The 21,220-nt window shown below is 36.0% G+C and overlaps 1 protein-coding gene across 1 annotated transcript in view; it reads right to left on the bottom strand.

Annotated features, from left to right (window-relative positions):
* Positions 1 to 21,220, bottom strand: part of EPHA3 (EPH receptor A3) — a 365,983-nt gene that overhangs the window by 138,550 nt on the left and 206,213 nt on the right. The gene's annotated exons all lie outside the window — the stretch shown is intronic.

The raw sequence follows: 21,220 nt of genomic DNA, 5'->3' as shown, positions 1-21,220 counted from the left end.
ATATTTTTTATTAATTTCAGAGAGGACGGGAGAAGGAGGGAGAGATAGAAACAATGATGAGAGAGAATCATTGATTGGCTGCCTCCGGCACACCCCCTACTGGGAATCGAGCCTGCAAACGAGGCATGTGCCCTGAATGGGAATGAACCCATGACCTTCTGGTTCATAGGTCAAAGCTCAACCACTGAGAACTAAATTCATGGTGAAAAGCCCAACGAGAAGTTCTTTGACATTCCTTTGATGAAGGAATTTGAGGTCCAAATGTTTAAAGTTTCCTTCAGAACATCTTTGGACGTCAGTAATTTCTTGAATCTATAAACTCAATTTCAGTGTTACACTGAAATTGTATTACTTAAAGTACTTAGATATAGAATAGTCCTTATAGATTATCTTTATCATTGAATTGAAGAATTATCTCATATAAACTTCATATTGCAAATAACAAGATATTTGCATTTAACTAATATCTGTGTGGACAAATATTAACTTTTATAATAAATGCATTTTGAAAGGTAACCCATGGTATCCATAATAGTATATCTTCCTCCTAGTAAGGTTCTCGGGAAATACACTGCCAAAACAAACAATTAGAATAACTTAAAATGATAGCAATCATTAATTCAGTCTTGCTGTTTTCCGGATTCTATTAAGAAGGGTTGCTCTAGGACGAGGTTACATTAAATTGAACAACTTTAGGGGCCACATTGAGAACCAATCAAATAAATTTCATTGCCCTAACCAAACATGGGTTGGGATTAAAAAGGTTTGAACATTGTCTGTAGGCATTGGTTAGAAAATTCTACTTATATCTCCTGTTATACTGCCTCACAGAAAATGATACAAAGTATAAACAACCTATGCACTTAACTCCTGGTTTCAATTTAGCTCATTATTAAAGTGACTTTAAATTTGCAAGGGGGCATTACTGAGTCTTTCAAGATTAAGTTGCTTTGTTGTTTTGTTTGCTGGTAAGTTTATCTATGTGCTTTTATTTGGGGCTGTTATGGTTTTTACAACATTTAGCATAAAGGTATTCATTAAACAGTCAATCACTTTTTGTTACTATTATAAATGGTATGTGATACTTAAAGAAAAGACAGTTATATAATACTTCTTAGCTACACCACTACAGCCAAGGATTTCTGATTGTAACTTGAATTCTATCAGTTAATAACTAGTTAATAAAAAAATCAACTTAGAAGTTAAGAATGTTAATTCAAATTAGTAACTAAACTTTACCTAATTATGACTAAATAATTTTAGAGATGACACTAGTACAATATAGGTAGGCACATGCACATGCAGTTCAATAAGTCATTTCCTGTTTTTCAGGCTTTTGGGTACCCTTAAACATACAAATTCTGTCCATCCCCAAAGGGCCCCTGAAATCGAAAATGAGCACCAGACATTTAACACAGGCCACATGGAGCAAGCACCCCATTCCAATGGAACTGTTGGAAGAGATTACACAGAGGAATCTCATCTGAGAAAGATCTTGAAAAGATGGAAGGAACTGGCCTGTGCGAAGCATAATTAAACACACAAATAGATCAACATGAAAAGACAAACTGTTAAGCAGAGGAATGTGGTGGGTACAGTTGGTTGCATGCTCAGTGTCCGAACTCTGCCTTCTGCTTGCTAATAGGATCCTGATTTCTTCAGAATTGCATCCAACCTAGTGCTCCTGAACGCCGATTTCACTGCAGATAGTGATGGATGGCCAACGTATGGCCAAAGAGACACAACAGAAAGCGGATGAAGGTGTTTGGGATAGCTTTTCCCCCTTCACAAAGTGGTCCAAAGCAACTGAAGCCACAACATCTGCATCATTCCAGAACTGATTATGGACTTAATGGCTTACATGTGACAATAAGTTAAAGGCCCAAAAAATCGCAGGATGTGTACCCTGCACTTGTTGACCCAGCAGGCACCTATCTCAAGATTTATCTTAATGTCAAAAAATAACAGCTTGTTTGCTGAAGTCACTGTGGTCAAGTTTTCTTTTACTCACAGCAGAAAGCATATCTAAATGACATAAAGGACAAAGAGGATTCAGTTGAGATGTACTGTTTAAACACAATGAGAGCTTAAAGGAGCAAGAAAGATCCTAAACAGTGGTTCTCAACCTTCTGGCCCTTTAAATACAGTTCCTCATGTTGTGATCCAACCATAAAATTATTTTTGTTGCTACTTCATAACTGTAATGTTGCTACTGTTATGAATCATGATATAAATATCTGATATGCAGGATGGTCTTAGGCGACCCCTGTGAAAGGGTCATTTGACCGCCAAGGGGGTCGCGACCCACAGGTTGAGAACCGCTGTCCTAAGACATCACATCAGCCAGTTTGTATGTTCTACAACTTTTGGTGTACTGGGGATCGAGCCCACAACGCAGGCATTTGCCCTTGACCGGAATCGAACCTGGGACCCTTCAGTCCACAGGCCAACACTCTACCCACTGAGCCAAACCAGCCAGAACTTATGGGGTTCATTTTTAAGTGAATGATTAACTTGCAATCAATTGTCCTCTCTAGACTTTAATTTCCTCATTTATTAAATGGCAGATATTGACTAAGTTGTTTCTAAAACTCTTCAGGCTAGACACTTAAAAAAGTTAATACTTGTGTACAAAAATTTATAAGATTCCTAGAACTTTCTAAGTAGAAAAAATACAACAAATTATCTTCACTTCATCATTGCTTTTAGGGTTATAATTAGCCATTGAGATGATAGAATTATGTAGAAAGAATGAGACAAAGAAATGAGGTTCTCTTCTGACCTAAAAGAAATATACTTCCACAAAAACTGATAAATTTTGACCTTTTCAATATTTTCCAGTATCAGAGAAGTATGTATTCAAAGAGCATGTTTATTTCATAATTGAATGAATTAAAAGGTAAATCAAGAGCCAAACAACTAATTCCCTATCATTCATCTTAACCAATAGCATAATAAAATTATATTTACTTATACTATTCCTTTAATGTACATAGTATATTAGAATGTTAGAAGTTTGGGAATCTGTGGGAGTGAATAAAATTGATATTAATAAAAATGTAAGATGATGTCATTTTTTTCATTTTTGCAAGGAAAAGAAGCACAGTATTGAAAATACAATTGAAAACAATATACATGTCCCATTTGTTAGTCTGCAGTAAGGTTTTCTGTGCCTTATCCTTGCTAACCCAGCTTTTAGTTCCTGTATGTTAACTGCTGAGTTAGTTAAGGTATGCTTGCTCATTTATTGAGCAAACCCCAAACCTATTGAAAAAACCACAGTGGAACAAAACTATGACACCCTTGCCAAATGCTAACTTTCTATTGAAAAAAACACTAAAAATATGAATAATAGGAGGGAGCCAAAATAATACCAATTGGTAGCACATGCATTGAAAATATTCTGGGAATCTGCTGATTCTGTATTTATGAAGTGGTAACAATAAAACAGGAACTAAATACTATGGGTCAGAAGTGGGGTAAAATAACAAACGGCCAGCTTTGTAAAATAAAGAAGAAAAAAGTACGAAATAGGGAGTATTCTGAACGCTACCTATACAATGAATAATAATTATAGAAAAGCTTCAGGATAGAATCTTGGCTTCAGTCCCACAGCACATAGCACACTTTTCCTCGAAGCTGTAATTGATGGGTTTGAGCTCTGCTGATACAGAGAATGGGTAAAGTTACCATAGTGAAAGGAAAACAAATGCACTCAGTAAACCATGGTGGCTACTGTTGAAAGAAAGTAGACAGCCTTTCAATTGCAAAGTGAATTTTGTCTCCAGTTGACTAATGTGGTTGACTTTTAAGAGAAAATATGCTCCTAATTAAGGGTTAAAAGGCTGATTTCAGTTTGCACTAACTTTAAAATAAAAAATGAAGCTGTTGGTAAATAGGACCCTTTTAGTATTCAGACCTTAGCTTCATATACACAGGGCTATATTATCAATTCCCAGCCATAAACACAAACTAATCACCAGAACCAGCACTGACTAAACAGATGATTTCCTGGCCTTGCAATTCCAGGCCTGACGGGGTCTATTTGCCGGTACAAGGTCAAAGCAACTGTTTATTCCCCAAATGAGCTGCACTCCACAATCTTACAGGAACTCTATTCTTTGCCATTTGAATAGAGGTACAATGCTTTGAGGCAAAGCAGAGGCATTTCAATGCACTGGAAGTGGCTACATTCAGTCATTAAACCCTGCCTGCAATGTGCAGCATTTTTACAAAGTGATCAAATGTTTCCTTCTTCTGTTCTGTCCACTGCTCAATCAAAAAAGCCTAAGGAAAATGCCAGCACACCATTACACACAAGAGAATCAATCACAATCTAGTATGGCTCAAAGATAGCTTAGCAACAAGACTTTATTGTGTTTGTTGTTGCTCCCTCAGAGTCAGCAAGACAGGTGCCAGTAACAGTGAAATATGCCCAAAGTCAGTGTGCCACAGAGAGAATGCTAAAGCAGCCCTGGTCCTAAGGATGTTGTGTTTTGCCAGCTTTTAAGTTGTCTTCCACATTTAAGGAAGAGCTGTGTGTTCTGACCTTATCTAAAGTTTTTAGATACATTTATTTTAAAATAATGTCAGTTCTTTTCCTGGGGCAATACCTCTGCAACTTTTGCATGTACACCTCATACTTCATATACTTCTATCAGCTTTCTATTCTATTTTTAGTTTTGAAATTTATTAAACTGAAACATTTGATAATATTATCTTTATAAAGAGAATGAATTTAAAATAAAACTAATGTCATACATACATTAATCACAAAATATTACAAACTAGGAGATGTCTTCAATTTAAAATTGGCTTTGAACAACATAGACTGATGAAAAGGGACAGACTCAAAGACTGAGAAACAGCAATCAGGCTATCAATCCCCAGAAGGAAAGTAGGGGAGGGTGGGGGTAAGGGGAAGAGATCAACCGAAGGACTTGTATACATGTATATAAGCCATACCAATGGACATGGACAACAGGGGGATGGGAGCATGAGTTTGTGGGGGGGGGGAGTTTGGGGGTTAATGGGGGGGATGAGGACACATTTGTAATACCTTAACTAATAATAAAAAAAAAAAATAAAATTGGCTTTGAGTAACTTCATGGCTAAGAGCCATTTATAAGGTAACAAAAAATTAGTTAATGTAATTCTAGGGTGTCTTTTTTGTTGCTTATTCTTATGTTTATATTTTTATGGAAATTTAGGCTTTTAGGTATTGTATGTAAGGCTGGAGAGGTAAATATTTAAGATAGGAAGGGATTTCTACTCAAGAAATTTTGAAATTCACTTCTTTTTTTTTAATATATTTTATTGATTTTTTACAGAGAGGAAGGGAGAGGGATAGAGAGTTAGAAACATCACTGAGAGAGAAACATCGACCAGCTGCCTCCTGCACACCTCCCACTGGGGATGTGCCCGCAACCAAGGTACAGGCCCTTGACCGGAATCGAACCTGGGACCTTTCAGTCCGCAGGCCGACGCTCTATCCACTGAGCCAAACCGGTTTGGCGAAATTCACTTCTTAAACGAATAAGAATGGATTTCACAACAAAAACATGAAAATTATGCCTACTTAATCATCAAAACCTATAGCCAAATGAGTGTTTCACAAATATTAAACCCATCATCTATTTTGAAACTGTTTAGAAAGACATAAATGTTCATAATTGTGTAGAAAAGCATGCTTATATATTTGATTTTCACATAAAATTAATTTTCTTATTAAAGGAAAATGTTCCATTTACATAAGAATACGATGTTTTAAAAAATTGCCAGCATGAGGTTTCAAATGTATATGTATATTCTAATATATATTTCAAAAATATCTTTCCCACATTACTCTCAACCCCCAATCCCCACAATTAAGGTATAATGAAACTTCTTAAAATATATAGAACAATTTCATAGGTAGGTGCCACAGCAATAGATAGTAGTATTTATGGTGTTGTGAAAATAAAGTGCAACAAGCTTGATTCATTTATGTGGTTAATTTCTAAATTTGAAAATGAATTTTTTTTCAGTTATGACTCTGTTATCCTAGAACTTTACATTAATCTTGCAAGATATATATATATATTTAATCTATCTACTAGGAGAAGATAAAGAATAGAAAGAAAGGAAGAAAGATGAGAAAATATTTGGAAATATTAAAATAAATTCATTATACTTGGCAAATACTATTGCTCTTATAGTACAAATAACTGGAGCACATTAGGATTTTGGAACATAGGAAAAAGGACAAGAGCAGGAGTCTGTCTCCCATTTTTGTTTATTTTATGTGGACATTTCACATATCCAGATTTGTTAAGTGATGCTACTTCCCATTGAAAGGAGGATGTGGGTTGGGTGAGAGATAGAGAAAGGAGAGAGAGAGAGAGAGAGAGAGAGAGAGAGAGAGAGAGAGAGAGAGAGGGGAAAGAGAGATGGGAAAGGGGGGGAAGGAGAGAAGGAAGAGAGAGAGTGGGTGTATCTTTGTATGTTCTAAAATAGCCACATTGTATGTGTGTCTGTGTGTATGTGTGTCTGCACGTTTCTCTAATTTAGACCACTTGGTACATTTTAAAAATATTTCTTCAGGGAAGAGATTATTATATATTCCATCCACCCTTTCAAGTTACTGTTTATAGTTTTATTGATTGACTTGAGAAATTTATTCAGGATATTTGTTTATTTTCTTTTTACAATCTGCAAATTTAGGGTTTAGGTGTTGTATGTAAGGCTGGAGAGGTGAATGACAGGAATGGAATGGGAAATTGAGTCACATTTTATCCCCATAGCCTTTGAAATCCCAGGCAGATTACATTACCTGTTTGCATCACCTTCCTCAGACCTATCTGCCTGAAGAGAATAGTTCTCACCTCCATGAAATATAATAAACACCATTTAAAGCAAATGTCCTCCAGGTCTAGCACTGCACTTATGTTTCACTTGTACTTAAAACAATCCTGTCAGACGGGTCTTATCCATCCTTCCTGAGGAGATGATTGAGGCTTAATGAGGTTAAGTGCTTTGGCTGCTTATCCCACTATTGAGTGTTGGAGCCAGAAATGAAACCTCAGCCTAAGGGCCTTCTCATCCTGCCAAATTTAAAAGGGATGACCAATGTAGGATTGACAATGGATCCAGCACCCTAAAATTAATGTAACAAATATATGTGGTATGACTCTAAAAATACTAGGTCATCACAGGGCGCCCAGGAAAATTCATTACATCGTTTTGTCACAGTAGCTGACTGTGGATAGTAGCATCCTTCAACATCTCGCCGAGCCTGTGTCTAGCCCAGGGAATGGCTCTGATGGAAGGGAAGTCTAGCATTGGAAACAGAGAGTGCTAACTGTGGTAGTCTGCTGGAGGGGTGTTTGTAAAGATTTTTTTTTTTTTTTTTTTAGGGAATCTGCCTGCTTACCATAGAATGAATTTTCTACTTTTCTCTGTTATCAGCTGACACAGGAACTGTAGTGTGTGTGTGTGTATGGGCGGTGGGGTGGGAGGAGGGGGATCATACCAAAAATAGTTTCCAATAAAAAACTATAAAGACTAGTGCAATTCCACTTTATTGCTTCCGTTGGACATTAATAACTCTCAAGGAGCTTAGGAATATGAAATACTCCACTCTGCTATATTATTGATAGGTGATTTGTCACTAAAGCATAACATAGTATTTGGAGTTCTCCTAAGTGTCTACTAAAGAGTAAATACTCAAAATACCAACAAGAGTGAAAATATTAGCTCCTTTCCCAAGACTTGGGGTAGATTTGATGTACTTCAGAAAAGATACCTAGAAAAGCCTTCAGTACTGCCCCAACCAGTACTGTCACTCTGACTATAAATTTGACACAACTAAGTAACAACAATTTTAAAACCAATAAACTATTAATTAGGACTGGAAAATAGTACTTCTAAAATGTCTTTAACATAAGTTATAACAGTTAGATCTGGACTTTTTTACTTCTGAGCAAATCTCGGTTTCATAGTACTGCACATTTGTTTGATGATATATAGAAGGACTCTATATCAGAAGAGAGGATTGCTGCAACTAGCTAAGTTAATGTTCAAGAATAGCCGAAATCATTCAAACTCATAGTCAAGCATCCACTTCTGATTGCCTTCACATTTTATCATCTGCAGACTTACAAGCCAGGGAAAATTTTAACTACCAAAAGCCTTCTTTCCAAACAGTGTGCTTTACTCAGTTGATACTTAATATATCTTGCAAGGCAATCTAGTTATTGGATCCACATGTAAAATAAACACTGAAGGTATAATCATCCTATAAAATAAAGAGCTAATATGCTAATTAGACCAGATGGTGGAATGACCTTCTGGAATGACCTTCCAGAACGACCTTCTCTAGAATGACCAGTGGGAGGGGGGTGGGGCCACAGGGCCATAAGGCAGCCGGAATTGCAACGGCCTACACTTGCACAAATTTCATGCCTCGGACCTCTAGTCCTATATAATAAAAGCCTAATATGCTGAGTGTCCAGTCCTTTGTTCAACCAAAGTGTTGAACACATGCTAAGCCGCTCAACTACTCACTATGATGTGCACTGACCACCAGGGGGCAGATGCTCTGACTGGTAGGTTAGCTTGCTGCTGTGGTCCGGCCGATTAGGACTGAGACCGGCCGGACATGCTCTGGAGCCCTCCCATGGTCCCTCTCTGGCTGGTGAACCACCCATGTCCCTCCCCAGCCCCAATTGTGCACAGTGAGACCCCTTTGCCTGGCCTGTACCCTCTAGCAATCCAGGACCCCTTGGGGGATGTCAGAGGGTGGGCTTTGGCCTGATCCCAGAGGGACCCCATTGGTGCATGAATTAGTGCACCAGGACTCTAGTGTTTTCATAAAACACATGTATAAAAAATTATAGCTTTAAAACTCAACTCATATTATTATAGTAATATTGATAAGATAATGAGTACCACATAGACTCCTCCCCCCTCCTTTTTGCGGGGGCTTTCTTTTCAAGGCACCTACTAGAATGCTTGGTTCATAAAAAACAGACAACAGATTTTGAGAGAAGAATGGAAACTATCTCCATAGCAATGTCCCATAATATTTGTTATGCCCATTTAGTAGGTGAACCAATCATAGATATCTTAGTAGACCAAATTTTCCTGGAAATAATCAATCTCAAGTTATGAATCAATTATTAAATTTCAAAAGAAGATGGGGACATTTAAAAAATTATGTGCTCCATTAGTTATTAAATGAAGAAATATATATCTAATATATACGTAATATTTAATCATACATGTGATTTACAGTAATTATAAATGTTAAAACTATAAATGAAGGAGATGTCCCAGTTTATTCTAAACATTCCTTTTTAAAAATATCTTTAATTATGTTTAAGCAAATATCCCTACATTAAAAAAACATAAGTCTGGGTATATACTGTATACTGAAAAAACATACTATGTTAGTTTAGAATGTAAAAAGAGTTAGCAAATTTCCAATTGAATAATAATAATGATGATGATATGTATACCAACTAGCCTTAAAAATTAGGTCTATCATTTTCTATGGTATGTGCAAAACACTAAGATATTTATGTGATATGTAAAAGACAGAAGCCAAAACTGGAAGGCAGAGCATTCTGGGTGAAAATCTTGAGTCAGAAAGATTTCTTGAGTGTTTCTGAAAATGAAAGAAAACAGGATATAGCTGAAACAGAGAGGATACCTGGACTTCAGGTCAGTCTGGAGAGGCATGCAGACCAATCACGCCATGGAGTGCCTTGCAGGTTACAATAAAGGCTTCTTTTTACATAGGTATTGTGGATGGTCACAGAAAGGGTTCATGTATGGGTACAACAGCATAATATGATTTACACTTCAAAGAGATTATTCTTATTCCAATGAGGAAAATGCATTGAAATGAGTCAAGAATGGAACAGACAGGAAACTGTGGAAATAATTCAAATTAGAGATGATATGACATAGATCAGGAAATAGTTATGAGTATAGAAAGATGTGCATTCATTTGAGATATATTATGTAGATCATATTGATAGTTCCTGCAGATAGTATGGATGCAGAGTATAAGGTGGAAGATAGCCTAAGCCAGTGGTTCTCAACCTTCTGGCCCTTTAAATACAGTTCCTCATGTTGTGACCTAACCATAAAATTATTTTTGTTGCTACTTCATAACTGTAATGTTGCTACTGTTATGAATCATGATGTAAATATCTGATATGCAGGATGGTCTTCGGTGACCCCTGTAAAAGGATCGTTCGACCGCCAAAGGGGTCGCGACCCACAGGTTGAAAACCGCTGGCTAAGGACTGACCTCTAAGCTTCTTGTTGAAATTGTTGAGTGCTATGCCTATTTCCTGAGTTAGGAAATGAATGGATAGATATAGCTAAAGACAGAGTTTAATTTTTATGTCACATCGAGTTAGCCAAATAAGCACTTGCTATACTAAACTGTGAGGTATTTATAGTCTTTGTACTGAAAAAAAATGATTCCAATATTTTCGTGTTAAGAAAATGCCGCATTGCCGTAACTGGTTTGGCTCAGTGGATAGAGGGTCGGCCTACGGGCTGAAAGGTTCTGGGTTCGATTCCAGTCAAGGGCATGTGCCTGGGTTGCGGGCACATCCCCATTGGGAGGTGTGCAGGAGGCAGCTGATCGATGTTTCTCTCTCATCGATGTTTCTAACTCTCTATTCCTCTCCCTTCCTTTCTATAAAAAATCAATATAATATATTTAAAAAAGAAAAGCCGCATTTAGTTTTCCTTGTTATAAAGGCGTTTGTATATTGACACCTAATAAAGTTGGTTATCAAAAATATGGTTTTCCAGAGAAGCAAACTTAATCAAACTATATAGAGCTTTTTTTCTGTAAAATGAATACAAGAATGGATTACTTGGGAAGTGTTCCCTAATATGAATGTGTTAGAAAAACAAGGTGTCTTTACTGAGTTGGGTGAATCTTCTCAGAACATGATTGATTTTGATCTCCTCATGACCCAGATACTAGATTTCAAAACCTAAAAACTGTGCTCTATAGACTTCAATTTTTCCCTGATTTTGCTAATATACACTATTTATCAAATAAAAAAAAGAAAAATTACAAGCAGGTCAACACAAATATATCATGTCTGCTGGACCAACAATTTAAAATGTAGCATCAGTGATGGTTAAATCAGTTGGAGATATTATTTTGCTGAGGATATTGTAATTGTTCAGAACACAGGTCCAAATCTTGATTCTTCCACTTACTACCTATGTAACTGAACAAGTTATAAAGCCTCATTATGTCTCAGTTTCTGCATCCATAAAGTGAGGATAGTTAAAAATATCTGCTAGGATTTTGTAAGAATCAAATTGAGAGAATAATAAGTTCCAAAAACATATTAGAATTGGTATTAATATGTAAGTGATTAAGCATTTACATAATGTACACCAACATTTCTAAAATGTTCTATTACATAACGCATTGATTTGTTAAAGTACTTGAACCACATTTGCCTTCTTAGCTTTCTAATTTTTCAGATTTAACGGGCATTTACTTCTCCTTGGAATAATATGACAATACCCTTCTCTGTTAGAATTATATTTTTTCCAGAGCATTCACTAAAATATATCACAAAACAGAATCTCTTTTTCAAGTAAGTTATTAATACGTACGTGTTCAACCCTTCTTTGCTATACCCAATACTTTCAATTATACCTCTGTGGCCCTGGAGATTTCCATAGATATACTATGTCTTCAAAATTTTTTCTTTAACATAGAAAAATCAGAACAATGTTTTGCCCTTGGTGGCCAGTTGATACTCCACATCATCTTGTCACACATAACTAATGCTTTTACTCTCCTCTGTAATTCTTGCATTTACTGGTGGAAGGACCAAAGCTAAATGGGTTCCCCTTAGGGGTAATTGAAATAATTACCTCCACTTTGTAGTTCAAAACCTTTCTGCTTCTTTATATAGATTCACTCTTCCCACCCCCAATACTGACACTCTTTATTTTATTTTTTTGGCTGCCATAGGCACTAGCAAACACTTACAAACTTGGCTGACTTCCCTCTACAGCCTGTCCTCACTTCTTGAAGGAGCTTTCTTTTATTGAGTATCAAAACATATCTGACTTTAAAATTCTTTAGTTTTCCTGAGTCTCACTTCTCCATAAGTACAGACTGTTGTTAAGGTGATACTGATCCTTTCAACTTTCAGCCAGTTGTCCAAATTTGTACTATGTTAGCACTGACCAACATCTTCTCTATCTGATAGCTTTTCTGTCAGTTAATGAGAAGTTAAAGGCTACAGCTATTAGCCCAAATCCTAGGGGATAAGTGTCCAGATTACAAAAACCACATTCACATATGGCAATAATTGGCAGGCTCTTTTAGGTGATCACAGCATTATTTCTAATGTCCCAGTGGATACTTGAATAATTCCTTGGTGCCAAATAGGAAATTCTCCTGAATAAGATAAGTATATATTGTTTTTTTGTAAAGTTACTGCTTTTGAAAAAAAAAAAAGGACTTTTCTAGTGAAACCCATTCATTTGAATAGTTTATGCCAGAATTTATATAATTCTACAAAAATTCTAAACCTAACTCTATAGCAATTGAAACCTCAGTAATAAGATGCTGCAGTCCCACACTGCCTAAGGCATTATAGATTTGAATTAGCAGAAGCCGAAATACATTTATGCAGTAAATACCATGGTACTAGGAGCAGCAGCTCAAATGTGTAAAGAATATTATTTCAAGAAAGTTAATGGCAGTTATAGATTGCTTTTTTAACTAATCTTTTTCATTCTTTTGATTTTTCGAAAGTAGGACAACATGAGTCTATTTCTGTTGAGGCATTTATTAATCCAACATTTAGATATTGAATTTTTTATATATTAATTTATTTCTATTTCTAAACCTGCTTCTTTGTCCAACCTGGCTTATAAGATTCTATTGTATTCCTTACTGTTTCTCTCTTACCTTTCTCTGTTTATTCATACTTGGTAGTAAATTAAACATTCTTCAGACTTACAAGCAGTCAACAAATGTGTAGCCTATTGTAGAGCTTCTAAAGAAATAATAGACACTTAAAGAGAATGCTGATTTAATAAAGTGGTCTCAGAATATTTTTAGTTAAAAATATTTTATTTATTTTATTTTAATGTTTAAATATTTTAAATTATTATTTTAGTTTTGAACTATAAGCACAGCTTCCTTATTCAGCTCTATATTTTAATGTAGGGGTCACAGCAGCCCCACATGGGAAAGCAATAGACCTATGTTCGAGTTTTCCTGGCTCTACCTACTGTCTTACATTGAGGGAGCTTGTCCCAGATCCCAGAGCCAGTGATGGTGGAGATGGACTTGACACCAGGTCTTCTTCCTTCAGTTCACATGCTGCTTTTATTAGATTCACAGCATAGAGCTTTAAGATCAGTTAACACATTTTTGGGTCAATTTACCTGGGATTAATGTACTTTTGATAATATTTTATTCTACATACATGTTGCCATACTGAATCTGGGCAAAGTTTAATATGACAAGCCACTGTTGTGAACTTCTTTGTAAAGAGATAGAAACAAAACAAATAATTCTCCTCAAATGTATGTTATTCATCATTCCTTCCTCCATTGATTACTCTAGGTACAGGATTGGATTTTCAGTAGCTAGGATGATATTGATTGTGTTTAAGGAATCCCTTTTCAATTTTACTTCATAGAAAAATTTATAGCAAATATTTACAGATATAGTCTGTTACTTATCACATGAATAAAGTAATTTTAGTCAATAGTACCATGTTTGATTATTAATGATTTTTTTCAGGGCTTTAGAATACTTCCAAATACTTACCACAATATTACATACCTATATTAATTGCTGGTAACCTGATAACTATTTGTTGTTAATCAAGATCCTAAATAAGCAAATAATTGAGTTTAAACAAGGATCAAAAACTCTTGCCACATAGCTCCTTAGCTTTAAAAAAAAAAGTTCACAGGATTACTTTATTTAAAATCCCATGTTCTAGAATAACTATATCTCCTCATCTATTTAGCATGGGTCTCCCAGGATTAGAAGATAACACAGGATGGTTCAGTGATTACATTGGAGAGTATGTTTCCCCTAAAGCAAAGATAATATCCCTTTAGTTTCTTATCTCAAGTTACTCTTTCATTTGCTGAATTTCTCGTCCTCTTTGTCAACCATAACTTGAAAATTAAACACCTTTGGGACACTAGGGAGTCGCAGGAGATGAACACTATTCTGACCACAGCTGGAGGCCGCTGAAATGCTGCTGCACCAGCTGAGGTGAAAGGCTTGGGCTACGTGGGGGGACTGCAGCAGGGAGTTGGCACTTACAACTGGTCTCTCCACTATTTTTATTTGAATTATTTGCACTTACATGTATGCCTATGATGCTTCTAAATACTAATAATAAAAGAAGTAGCATAATAATATGAATAAAATAATGTCTCTTTTCTTAAAATTGTGCTTTTTAAATATAAAAAAGTATCCAGTGCTCAGAAGTCTGAACATTTTTCACACAGCCATTGTTTAAATACATACTTGTTTTTTACAATAACAGAACAGCATTTATAAATGTTTTATATGCATGTATATGTCTACTATTACTTGTAGAGACAAATTTAAGAGCATTTTTCAGCTCATTTTTTACAGATATTTTCAGAAAGCATATTCAAAGGAGGACATTACACTATGACCCTCCACTGAAAAGCTCCTAATCTGAATTAGTCTGGTATTCACATGGTAGTTTAGCATTAAAAGAGAGAGAAGCTATTTCAACATTTATGGCATTGGCTTACACAGACCAGTCCCTGTTTTCACACAAAGGACAAGCCTGTCTCTAGAAAGGACAGGTTTGGGGCAAGCGGCCCCTCTGGATAGGGTTTTCATGGGTAGCATCACTGTTCTAATTTCTGCTAGTTTCACTTCTCTCATCATCTTGACTAGTATACTAATAACTGTAAGGTTCTTCTGTTTGCAATTTTAATTCTTGAATGTTCTTCAATATTAGTATGTTATATTCTCATTCTTTCTCAGCCCTGTTACAGTGAAAATTAATGGAAAAAAGGAATTAGCTTCTATATATCTTTACGTATTAGATGTCTTAACACTGCCTGATATAAAATTCGTAGTTACTATTTACTGAAACCAATTAGCTCTGATACATACATATAACACACACACATATACACAAGCATACATACAGACATAAAGTTGTGTATCTGGTTGTACATTTACAGCAGCTAGAGTGCACATGTTCGGCCACAATATTAGCTCCCCTCCCAACCTTTCTCCCAACCCCCTACTCTCAATTTCTCACCTCAACTGTTCTCAGATGCTATAGACAAAATAGAGAAAAATAAGACATGACATTTATGAAGAGAACTTTTTTTTAATTGCCTACATTTTGGAATCTGGAAAAAGAGTAAATGGTACTGTGAAAGAGATATTAGGAGTGATAAATGGGTTATATGAATACTATGAGTCAATAATTTCAATATGAATATGAGCAACAATAAAATATTATAAATAATATATGAAAAATATGAATACCAAGTGAGTTTGTATAGGCAATTTGTAATTTGGCTTTTAGACTAAGAAACATTAATATTTTCCATTCCTTTGGGAAGGGGTGTGTGTGTGTGTGTGTGTGTGTGTATGTGTGTGTGTGTGTGTGTGTAACTCTGATTTCACAAATCCACTTAAATATAATTAACACAGTATAACCATCTGTGTAAGGTGTTAGAACTTTGCAAAATATATATAGCATAACTGATAGTAATGTGATTTATAGACCTATCATTCTTTAAAGGTGTCATTTTGCATCTTTCCATATTATGACTATATTCAGTTTTGTATCTCTACAAGTAAATATTATAGAATTAGCTTTATGATGACTGTAAACTCTTGTTTAAAAATGCATGCATTTAACCATAGGTACCATGAACATAACCTTTCTGTATCAAGCTGGCTTGTCATCTGATCATTTATGTGCAAAACTGGATACTCTATCTAATCATTATGTGCAAATGAAATGAGAGTTTGGATACATGGAGGGAAATTATTCAACTGAAAATAGTCTGGAACAGAAAGGGTTTGAAAAGAGTTCTATAAATGGTCATCATACTCTCTCTGACACTCCAAGTGAAAATATCCAATCAAAGCTTTTGGAGATTGCTTCAAAAAGCACTTCCTTAATAACTGTTAATAATGTACCAAATTATACCTTAACATCTCATTTCAGGAAGAAGACAGCAGGTTTTTATTTCGCTACAGAAGCATGATTCTCATTCATCAACAATATGACTTTCTAAAATATCTCCTCAAGTTATTATGGTGTTTTATAACTAGACATGATTGTAAAATATGATGTTACAAAAATCAATAATAACATATTCATATGATCCAAGATTTTCCCAAATTGAATCTGACTGGGTCATGGCAGTATGCTGATGTCTGGAATGCAAGTAATATACTGCATTATTGATGCCTGTCAAATAACGGAAATTGTTACAAATTAATTCATCCCTAACCTAATTAACCCCGCATGCAATATTATATGTATTCCAGACGAATACTGTTTTGTTCTGGCAATAAAACTAGAAAGGACACTATTTCAACCTATAAAATCGCCTTTTAAGCCACCTAGAAACCTCAAAGAATATTGCTTATGTAGAAGTGATGCAAAAGAATGCACCTCATCTGTTTGAATTATTTTTGCTCTGATACAAAATGTTCTCCCAACTTTTTTATTGTGAAAATAATCCTAGGAAAATGTCATCTGTCTGTTACATGAGTAAACAGCATACATTCATATTAATAGCTTGCATTATTAAAAATAAAAACTGTACATTTTGGAGGAAAAATGGGGACGTCTTACTATTTTTGAAGTTATAATGAAAAAATATTGTTTTCTATACAGGATATCTCACAGTTCTGACTTTACAGGTAATTGTATATTGAGATGAATTTGCTCACTGTATAAAATGCACTGATTTGGGAACCAGTGGGTAGGTGGTTAATTTTTTATGGTGCTTTGCTACTTCTCTTCAACTCTCTCCTTACACATGTCCCTCCTTACCCCTATTTCACAGTAGTACCCTGCTCTTCCCTTTTGCAATGCAGGGCCAGATTTGAACAGACCCAAATTAGAAATTTTCCTACACTCTAAATCTATCTTGGATCAACACATTAATATTTATCAGTCCTTTTATTTTTTTCTAATAGCTGAAAACACCAATGATGTTATACCTCCTAACTTTCTTAACTGATTATTAAACAATTTTAAAAAGGTCAGTTCCAAAGAGAAAATATAATATGGAGATATTAATATAACTTTATTTGATTGTCATTTCATATTATACTGCAACACTTTTTTTTTCAATTATGGCCCACAAATTGCATTTTACCTAATATTAGAATAATTTGATGTTTGGATAAGTAGATTTAAAAAGGGAGGGAGACCTTCAGTGGCAGTGGAGAGTGCAATAGTATGGTGAAGTTGGATCTCAGGGAAAATCAGGGCTTTGACACTTTCTAAGTGATCTTGGAAAGTTACTCAGCCACTCTGATCTTAAAGTCCACATGTGCATGCTGAGTACAAAAATGTCTCCCTCACAGAGTGGTTGTAGCACTGAAAGGACCATTAATGACTGTCTAACATGGAACAGGCACTTCTTCTTCTTCTTTTTTTTTTAAGCTTTGATTAGTATTTTACAGGTATAGTTTACAACCAGTACTTGTGTGCAATATTAGGATTTTTCAATTCTTAGCATTTCAACCTTGGTGTTGTTTTAACTTGAAGTAACTATCAAGTATCTCCAAAATCTATGGATTTCATTTTGCATAAAAAAAAGCATGGAGCATTCTCAAGGAGAAAGCTGTCACACATTGTTTAAGACATTATTTTCTTCTTTCAAAATCTAAAACAGTGAAAGAAAAAGTGCTTCTTTGTAAGAAATATATTTTTTCTAAAGGATTTTTTATGTATATTGAGAGGAGAGAGAGAGAGAGAGAGAGAGAGAGAGAGAGAGAGAGAGAGAGAGAGAGAGAGAGAGAGAGAGAGAGACCCTTACATTGTGGTGCCAGGTGTTGTCAAAATGCATTAGTGAAATATCATATCTGAAAACAACTAATGTGAAATGATACCCCACTGATTGGAATGTCATTGGTGCTGTGTCCTGGTCTTGACACCACTGGAGAGGATCAAAGAATCTTTCATGGTAATGAAGCTGGCAATATGGACAGGACATAATGCCAGAGAGACTGGTTAAGTGTTAATATTCCCACCTGGTGCCATGAAAATAGAAAAAAAGCATTCATAATTCAGAATGATTTTTCCTGTGTTTACTTTTGTGCCAGCTACAGCATTTGATGAGCACTTTCTTCCTCATCATATCTCCCCAGGCAAGGCAGAGGTTATGATAGGACTTATCTTCCAGTATGATTCCTTTCGAGGAATACCTCTTACATTTATAGCAAGTATCAGAATGGCATTTCAAGTGGGCACAAAAACACAACTCACTCATTCTCCTGGCCTCTGTATCTGGTTGACAGGTACTCCACGTAAGCTGTTCCTTGCCTGACAAACACCTCAGAGGGCACGTTTTCCTTATGAAAGTGCTTCAGAGATAATTCAGGGGACCTGCATCTCAGATTTGTATCCTCAAGGAATAATGTCAACTGGAATATGAAGTTCTCAAATGAGATTAATCTTTATCTGGACTCAGGCTTCTTCTATCACAGTTAGACCTGCTGGCACCTACCATCTGAGCATCATTGGCTTTTCCCATGAAACTGTCTGGGAGGTGAGTCCAGTATAAGGCCCCAAAAAAGAAACTGCCTGAACTGCTAACGCCTGGAGTGTTAAAAATATAACACTGCAATTATTTTTTGTCTTCACGGGTTTCAAGCATCCGAAATCAAAAGATGCAGGTATATTCATTCAACCTTAGGGAAACCTCTCCTAAAATAAAATTAAATGTCATTGCTGAAACAGATCAATGGTAACACATTTGTGTGAGTCACTATCTTCTATAAGATAAAACAGGTTTTTTTTTAAAATTCCTGTCCACTGAGTTCAAAAATGTAATACTATTCCGAAAGTCTCATTACATAATTTGGCTGACACAATCAAAGTGTGCTTCCAGCACTATCCTTTTCAAGTCTGTCTTTGTTGGCATACACTCCTACTATGAGGCATTACATTTTAACCAACATAAAATAAGATAAGAATAAATTTTACACACAGACACACACACATACATGTATGTAAGGTTCCCCCCACCACTATGCACATACATATCAGGAATTAATTTGCTGGGTGTATCCAAATGATGCAATGATGTAACAGGTATTTCTATTACTAATTTGTAGATTGTAGTCAGGTTTTATGGTCCATTTGTAGGCACTGTGTTTGTATTCTGTAGACTGCCATCTAGGTGCCAGACACTGAATGCAGCTTTGTTACCAGTGAGGTCATTCCTGAGTAGCATGCTGAGAGCAGTAGGACTATCACCAGGGTCTGGAGATTCAGGCCATGAAAACATGTCTTCATTTGTATCCCTTCATAAGTTATTTCCACAGGTTTTCCCTCTCCAATTAGCATGCTTTGCAACTTTGATAAACGCATTATAAATTGTTTTGCACTCTATCAGTATTACTCCTTACTATATTAAAGATCTCCCATCATTTGAGCAAAGTATCATATTCATCTCCATGAGATCCTCAGGACTACAACTTATATAAAACACTAGAGGCCCAGTGCACAAAATTCGTGCATGGAGGGGGGGTCCCTCAGCCCAGCCTGCACCCTCTCCAATCTGGGACCCCTTGGGGGATGTCTGGCTGCCTCTCCCAATGAGGGACCGCTGGCTCCTAACCACTCACCTGCCTGCCTGACTGATTGCCCCTAACCACCTCTGCCTGCCTGACTGATTGCCCCAAACTGCTCCCCTACTAGCCCCATCCCCACTAACTGCTCCCCTGCTGACCTGATTTCCCCTAACTGTCTCTGCCTTGCCCCACACCTTGGACCCAGGATTCCTTTCCTCTGGCCAGCTGCAGGCACCCAGAACCAGGGCCGGCTTCACTCAGGCTGGCCGCAGCTTCAGGGCACCATTGGCAGGAGGTTTCGCCTGGGCTGCAGCTGCAGACACTGGCGCCCAGGACTGCGGGGCGGATGGCTTGTCCCTCTCCTGAGCTGCAGCCTGGCTGGTCCCCATTCCTCTCTTGCTTGTTCATTTGTGCCTCACTGGTCCCCAGTGTTGAGTGTCTCAGTTGTTAGGTGTGACGATGTGAGGGTGTGATGACCATTTGCCTATTAGCTCTTTATGCAAGAGCATGAGAGTCACATACTCTCAGTGTCATAATAAAACAAAAGAAAAAATATATAGGTTAGAAACTACTTTAAAAGTTAGAAATGTAGCTTTTTATATAAGCTCAAAAACTTGGCCAGGTATGCATAATTTTATAGTGAAAGAAGGTGACTAAATTTGACAAAACTTGAAATTTGACTATATAACTTATGGCAGAGAAACTGTCTTTTCAGAACATATTTAACTCATGCAATATTCTGTAACAGCAGATACCTCATATATAATCAAATAGAAAAAAAACATATTGAAATGCTCAATAAAGGAAGAGCAATATAAAATGTTAATTCTTAGAGTTCGTGTGTTCATGTGTGTGCATATACAATATCAGAATAATGTTATAATTAGCTTGATTATAAGTCATAAAATCAGTTTTGGAATTCTTATAAAAAGTTTACAAAAGTATATATCTCCCATGATAAGAAAAGAATGTGCCATCTTATTTTACTTATGATAACTTTGAACAAAAAATATGTGGTATTTAGAAGCTGAAATAACAAAGCCTTCAGAGAGAAAAATCTGATAATTTTTCCTCCTTTCCTATCCTGTTACTATTCGCTAATATATCATTTTTAAAAATCACTTAAAAGCCACCTGAGTGGTTAAGTGAAAAAGATTTTACATTTCATTTTAAGATATGTTAAAATAACAATAGCATGGAAGTAGGGAATGTTAAAAGTATAAAAATATCCTATCTTATATGAGAAGTAATTCATATCAACTTGACATAGAGTTTGATACGGTAGAGATGTACACTGACATCACTACAAAAACCACCAAAAAGTTGAGCAAAGAACTGTTGTTAAAATTAAATAGAGGAATCAAAATGACATACTAATTAATAATTGTG

The sequence above is a fragment of the Myotis myotis genome, unplaced genomic scaffold, assembly GCF_014108235.1.
Source record: "Myotis myotis isolate mMyoMyo1 unplaced genomic scaffold, mMyoMyo1.p scaffold_m19_p_2, whole genome shotgun sequence".
Classification (NCBI taxonomy): Eukaryota; Metazoa; Chordata; class Mammalia; order Chiroptera; family Vespertilionidae; genus Myotis; species Myotis myotis.
Note: the sequence above shows the minus strand (reverse complement) of the source record. Positions and strands in the feature narration are given on the sequence as shown.